The sequence below is a fragment of the Mustela erminea genome, chromosome 17, assembly GCF_009829155.1.
Source record: "Mustela erminea isolate mMusErm1 chromosome 17, mMusErm1.Pri, whole genome shotgun sequence".
Lineage (NCBI taxonomy): Eukaryota > Metazoa > Chordata > Mammalia > Carnivora > Mustelidae > Mustela > Mustela erminea.
Window position 1 is genome coordinate 32261099 of NC_045630.1, and position 6453 is coordinate 32267551.

Consider the following 6453-nt stretch of genomic DNA (forward strand, 5'->3'; position numbering starts at 1 on the left):
GTTGGTGCAGTCACTTTGGAAAACAGTGTGGAGATTCCTTAACAAATTAAAAATAGAGCTTCCCTATGACTCTGCAATTGCACTACTAGGTATTTATCCCAAAGATACAGATGTAGTGAAAAGAAGGGACATATTTACCCCAGTGTTCATAGCAGCAATGGCCACAATTGCCAAACTGTGGAAAGAGCCAAGATGCCCTTCAACAGATGAATGGATAAAGAAAATATGGTCTATACACACACACACACACACACACACACACACACACACACACACACACACACTATGGAGTATTATGCCTCCATCAGAAAGAATGAATACCCAACTTTTTATCAACATGGATAGGACTGGAGGAGATTATGCTGAATAAATTAGTCAAGCAGAGAGAGTCAGTTATCATGGTTTCACTTACTTGTGGAACATAAGGAATAACACAGAGTACACTGGGAGAAGGAGAGGTGAAGGGATTTGGGGGAAATTGGAGAGGGAGGCAAACCATGAGAGACTGTGGACTCTGAGAAACAAACTAAAGGTTTTGGAGGGGAGGAGGTTGGGGGTTGAGTGAGCCTGGTGGTGGGTATTAAGGAGGGCATGTATTGCATAGAGCACTGGGTGTGGTGCATAAACAATGAATCTTGGAACACTGAAAGAATTAAATTAAAAAAAAAAAAGAATGTGTGTTTCTGTGTCAAGGTCATGCTGCCCTGATTATGATGGCTTTGCAATCTATCTTGAACTCTGGGACTGTGATGCCTTCAGCTTTGTTCTTCTTTGTCAATATTGCTTTAGCTATTTGGGGTATTTTGTGGTTCCATACAAAGTTCAGGATTCTTCAATCTAGTTCTGTCAAAAGTACTATTGGTATTTTGATAGGGATTGCACTGAATCTCTAGATGGCTTTGGGTAGTATCCACATTTTAATATTAATTCTTCCAATCTGTGAGTATGGTTTATCATTCCATTTATGTGTAAGTAGTGGTAACTTCTTAAAAAAACATGCTGGATAGCAACTGTATCAGGATTCTCCAAATGAAAAGAGTCAAGGGATTGGCTTATGGGATGTGGGGTTGGCACATGAAAATCCATAGGATAGGCCATCATTCTGGAGTCTCAGGTGGGGTTTGATGCTGTGGTCATGACCCACAGAATTCTTTCCTCTTTGAGAAACCTCAGTTTTTGCTCTTAAGTCCCTTTGGCTGATTGGATGAAGCCCATCCCCATTATTGAGAACAATCTCTTTCATTTCAAGTCAACTTATTGTTGTTATTAACCACATCTACCAAACAACTTCACAGCACCACCTGGATTGTGCCTGAATAAATAGGTGGGTCCTAGACCCCAACTAAGCTGACACATAAAACTAACCATCATATAGCCAGTGAGGAAAAATGATATTTCAAGTTACTGACTAAAATCAGCATTAATCAATAAATTAGCATGAATAAAATCAATGAAGTTTCAAGAGCTACCTTTCTCACAATTTGAATTTGAAGAAGCACTCCACCATCAACATATTCTTGGGCCCTGTCAGCGAAACTAAATTTTCCCCAAGACAACCAAAGACCATCATGAAATAGTTATCTTGGGACATGTTTTCTACCAAAATTCAGTCAATTCCAAGTAAAATTTTTGTGTCAACCCCTTCTCCCTGGTTTATGCAGCTGCTTGAGCAAGTAAAGAGGACAGAGTAAATGTCTCAGGAAAGTAACATCCGCCTCCTTTTGGGTGATTTGTTGCAGGGTCCTTCGCATTCTTTTTCTCGGTATCAATATCACCCAATTAAACTCGTGTTGACAGAAGCATGTTTCTCTGACCTTGTCCCTGGTGTCATTGAGGCTATACAAGGAAATGTTTTTCCCTGAAAGGCATTCACCTTTTCCCCCTCTTTTGCCTCAAAAGCTGACTACAATGTTTGCTAGCACTTGGCATTGCTGTAAAAATGCCCTGAGAATAAAATTGATATGGTTGGCTTCATTTAGCTGTAGGGATAAGAAATAACTACATGGTGTGGTTGGAGGTGCTGAAGTTTGGCAAAGGTTAGAAACCTTCACAGGGATAATTGAAGGGCATCCTCATCAAGATCCCTATGAAGATGAAAAAGACCCAAACAACTTCTGGCTGGCTGCTCATCCAGGCAAAGACGGAAAGGTGGGGGACTGTGGCTGCCAACGACCTTCCCTGATCATGGCAGATTTCCTGAATTTTCACTCTATGGATGAAAGGTTAGGTGACTCCATTATTAGACAGAAAAAATAGAAAAACTGACTTTAACTTAACTGCTTTACACACCACAAAGTGTGGTGATAGTGACCCAGAATGTCAAGAATCAGAAAACCATTTGAATTGATTCAAAAAGATGTTTTGTTATATAATTAATTTAATTAGGGACTTTGGACTAAGCGAGAACCTAGCACCTGCTGGATGTGGAAGCCAGTTAGATCCATAAAATGTCTAGGGCGCCTGAGTGGCTCAGTGGGTTAAGCCTCTGCCTTTGACTCAGGTCGGGATCTTAGGGTTCTCGAGGCCTGCATCAGGCTCTCTGCTCAGTGGGGGGCCTGCATCATGCTCTCTGCTCAGTGGGGGGCCTGCTTCCCCCCCCCCCCGCCCTTTGCCTGTCTCTATGCCTACTTGTGATTTCTCTCTGTCAAATAAATAAATAAAATCTTATTAAAAATTTAATGCAATCCCTAACAAAATTCCATCAGCAGTTTTCACAGAGCTGGTAGAAACAATCCTAAAATTTCTATGGAACACAAAGACCCCAACGGAAGATGGCGGGACCACAGCAGCAGCCCGTCCTCCCTACACTGCTGGAAGTGCGGGAGTGTCCACACCCGCTGGGGGCATCAGAGGGCCGCGGCCGGAAGTGCCTTAAGTATCCCAGGCCGGCCGGCAGCATGGGATGGGCGCAGCCGGAAGTGCCGGCAATACGCCGGAAGTGCCGGAATGACGCCGGCAGCGTCCGCAGGCGTTCACAGGGAGCGTGGCAAGCTGCGGAGCAGGATGTCCCTGAGGCGCCCGACCTGCGCCCAGCCGCCTGCTCCCCCAGGCCGGCTGCCAAGGCGCTGAGAGAGCTCGGCTAAGAACACCCCTCGCCTTACAGCTCAGCCCGTTGAATCACCCCGTGACTCTTCGAGCCCCGCGTTGGTGGGTGCCACGGGCGGCTGCGCACTTCGCCTCCATTGGCGTGGCTTAGGCGGCAGAGCTGGGCTTAGATCCTGCGGCCTGTGGGACGGACTTGCTCCAGAGTCTCCAGAGCCCACGCCCCCGAGGCCGCGAGAGACGGGAAATGCGTGCGCCCGGTATGCTGACGGCTCTGCGCGGTGCTCCCTGATTCTGAGGAACTGCCGTCCAAGGTGGGTGTGCAGCGGACCTTCCACTGCTCTCACTGGTATCCAGCTGCATCTCCAGCCCCCATTCAGCCAGGTATCCCGTGGGGTGCGACAGCTGCGTGGGCAACAGGGGCCAAGGACGCCCCCTCTCCACCACTGGGGGAGCTGAGGGAGGGCAGCCCCCGGGGGCTGGGGCTCGGGGTGGGCTGTGTCCAAGCTGGTCCTCTCTCTCTCGGACGCTTCGGGGATTCTCGGGGACTCTGGTGGCAGCACCCTGGCATGGGTGGGTGGTCCTTCCTTCCCGGGTGCCCCTCAGCCCTGGGTTCTTGCTGTGCACTCTGCAGACTCTGATGGGATCCACCGCCACCCATCCCAGAGCTGGCCTCTGTCCAGCAGACGTTCCTGCTTACCCTTTGGTGGTCCCGGGAGGCTTGCGTGCTGTCAGTGGGGTGCACGTGCTGCAGCCCACGTGGTCAAGGCCCGCTCAGTCCATGTCGGTCTGGAAGGCTGCCTTGGGCTTATGACCAGGGAGGAAACCTCTTTCCCTGGGGGGAGGAGAGGGGAAGGCACCACAGAGCTCCGGACAGCCCCATGGGACCTCGTCTCACCATCCCAAGTCTCCCTGGGCAGACCTCCGGAGTGTGTGACTTTGGGGTCAACCCTGTGTAGCGCCTCCTGAGATGACCCAAGGCATCTCTGTAGTGTGTGGATACCGAGCACCCTGTTCTCAGCCTGTGATGGGATGCAGCATCCCAGCATGGATCCCAGGGAGTCCCCCTCCACAAAGGCACACGCTGTTCCTCCTGCCCGACCGAGGACAGATCTCATCCCCTCCTGTAGCACTTGACTGCCCTGCGGTCTTTTTGGATGTGAAGAATGTGCCAGAAGTGACACTGTGTTGTTCAGGGCTGACCCCTGAGGGTCCATCCCATGCTCCCACTTCCCTGCAATCCTGCCCCCATGCTGCTGGGGGGAGGGGCCACCTGCAAAGAGAGCCCTCGGGGAGGACAGACAGCAGGCGGTGACTGCTGGATGTCTGCCCAGCCTGTAGGAGAGCTCCCGACCCCCGCTGGCCAGCAGAGGGCCGCTGTGCATGTGTCCCCGCCCCGTCAACCCACACTCACTGGAGATGACCTGAGCCTGTGGTTCCTAGCCCCCAGATGCTGGAGCCGCATTGGGCGACTGGACCTGGGAGCCATAGCAGGTTTTACAGGGAAGGTGTGCTGCCATTGACATGGGTTTGTGATAAGTCTCTGTACGTGACCTGGCAGGTTGACTGTGTGTCCAGAGGTGAGAGGCAGGGGAAGGGGTGCTGTGAGGGGAGACTGAAGGGGTCGTTGGGGAGCCCCCTTCTGCTGGGGACACGGGCATCACCTAGATCCCGGTCTTCCACTCCCAGGCTGCAGTCTACTGGGGGGTGAGCGGTATTTCCCAGCCTCGCCGCAGGCCTGCTGTCCCGCCTCTCTGCACACATTTCTGCGCCCGTTGCTGGTGTAGGGTTCAGGCAATGCCCTGCACCCCATTCTCCCGTGGTGGAAGTCCAGGTCACCCAGACGGTGGAGACAGAGCCCTGTGGGCACAGGTGGAGGCCAGCACGCTGCCTGGGGACCCTGCAGCCACAGCCTAGGGATCCCAGGAAACCCGGGCGGACATTTGCTGGCTGCAGCGGGCCAGCATTCCCACTCACCTTCAGCGGGGCCGTTAACCCCCTCTTGTGGAGGGAGGGGCATCAGACACTTGGGGACCAGCTGTGGAACCATCCCGGAGGCACTGAGTTTTTCCACCCCTGGCTTGGCTTCTGTTTCTGCCGTGAAAACGCTGTGTCCCAGACGGGACTTCCCCTCCCTGAATGCTGGGCCCTGTGGTGGGAGAGTGGCCGTGCTGTGGTTGCCTCGGGTGACAGTGATGGTACCACAGGCTCTGGAATGGGGCTTGCTTGTTAGTGCAGCAGAGGCGGGTGGGGCCCCCTGGCCGGAGGGCCAGGACGCAGGGCCGGATGCAGGGCCGGTGGAGACGGAGGGAGCTAGCTGTAAGGTAGAAGGAGGATGGAAGGTGGAATGAGGAGGGCTTGGTGGCCAAAAGGCTGCGGGGCTGGGATGGAGCCGTCCGGGGAACCCCGGGAGCCGCTGCATTGGGTTGGGTCCTACCTCGTGGCCAGCCGGCCATCAGGCAGGGCTGAGTAAAGGAGTCCCAGAGAAGCCAGAGGAGTCTGCGTAGAGGGCAGCTGGTTGAGGGGGTCCTCGAGGCAGCCTGGCTTGGGTGATCCCCCAGCAGAGTGCGCTGGAGTCCCGAGGGCTCAGCTCTGAGCTGGTTCAGCGCCGTGTGCTTAGGAACTCACTCATTCATCGTTCCTTCAGCCAGCTACCATGTTGTGAGGACCTGCTCTCTGCTGGGCACGTTCCTCTGCATGGGGCACAGAGGCATGGACAAGACAGATTGTAGCCAGCCCTGAGGAGTTGGAAGTCCAGTAAACAGGTGACCCTGGCCTCCTGCCCACACCCTGTGTCCGCAGGGGAGGTGGTCTCTCCAATCCTCTCTGCCAGGACGTCTGCCGGCACCTTCCTGGCACCACTCGCCGGCTTACCTGGTGGCTGCGTGCCACGTTTGGCCGGCGGCTTGAACCTCTGTCCCCACTCCCACGTGCTCCTCTCTGTGTCAGCCTTTCTCATCTGTCCTGTGTGGACATGGACCCTCATGTGAGGATGGAGGTGTTCTCAGAGGAAATCCTCCATGTGAGGGATGGGGAGGTCCTGTGCCTTGGAAGCTGCTGCTTCTGACACTGGGGCCCCTGGTGTCCTAGTGCAGGTGTGACCTTCACAGCCCCAGCAGCGACGGTTCTATCTGCTGCCCCAAATCCAGTTCCAAAAATAACATCTGTTAGACTCTCACGGACTCCGTCTCTAACTTCTGTCCCCACAGCTCCTTCACGCTCACATTGACAGCATCTCCGTTCCCCAGGGTGGTTGGAAAAATGAGTCAGAGTCCACCACGTCTCCTTCTCAGGGCTGGTAAGTGCTGCAAAGCAGACATCCTGTTTTCCTTTTTGTTGTTGAAGAATGTGTGCCAAATTTCCACAACAGGGGATTCTTGTTATTAGTGAGGAGCTTTTATTAGGAGGGCT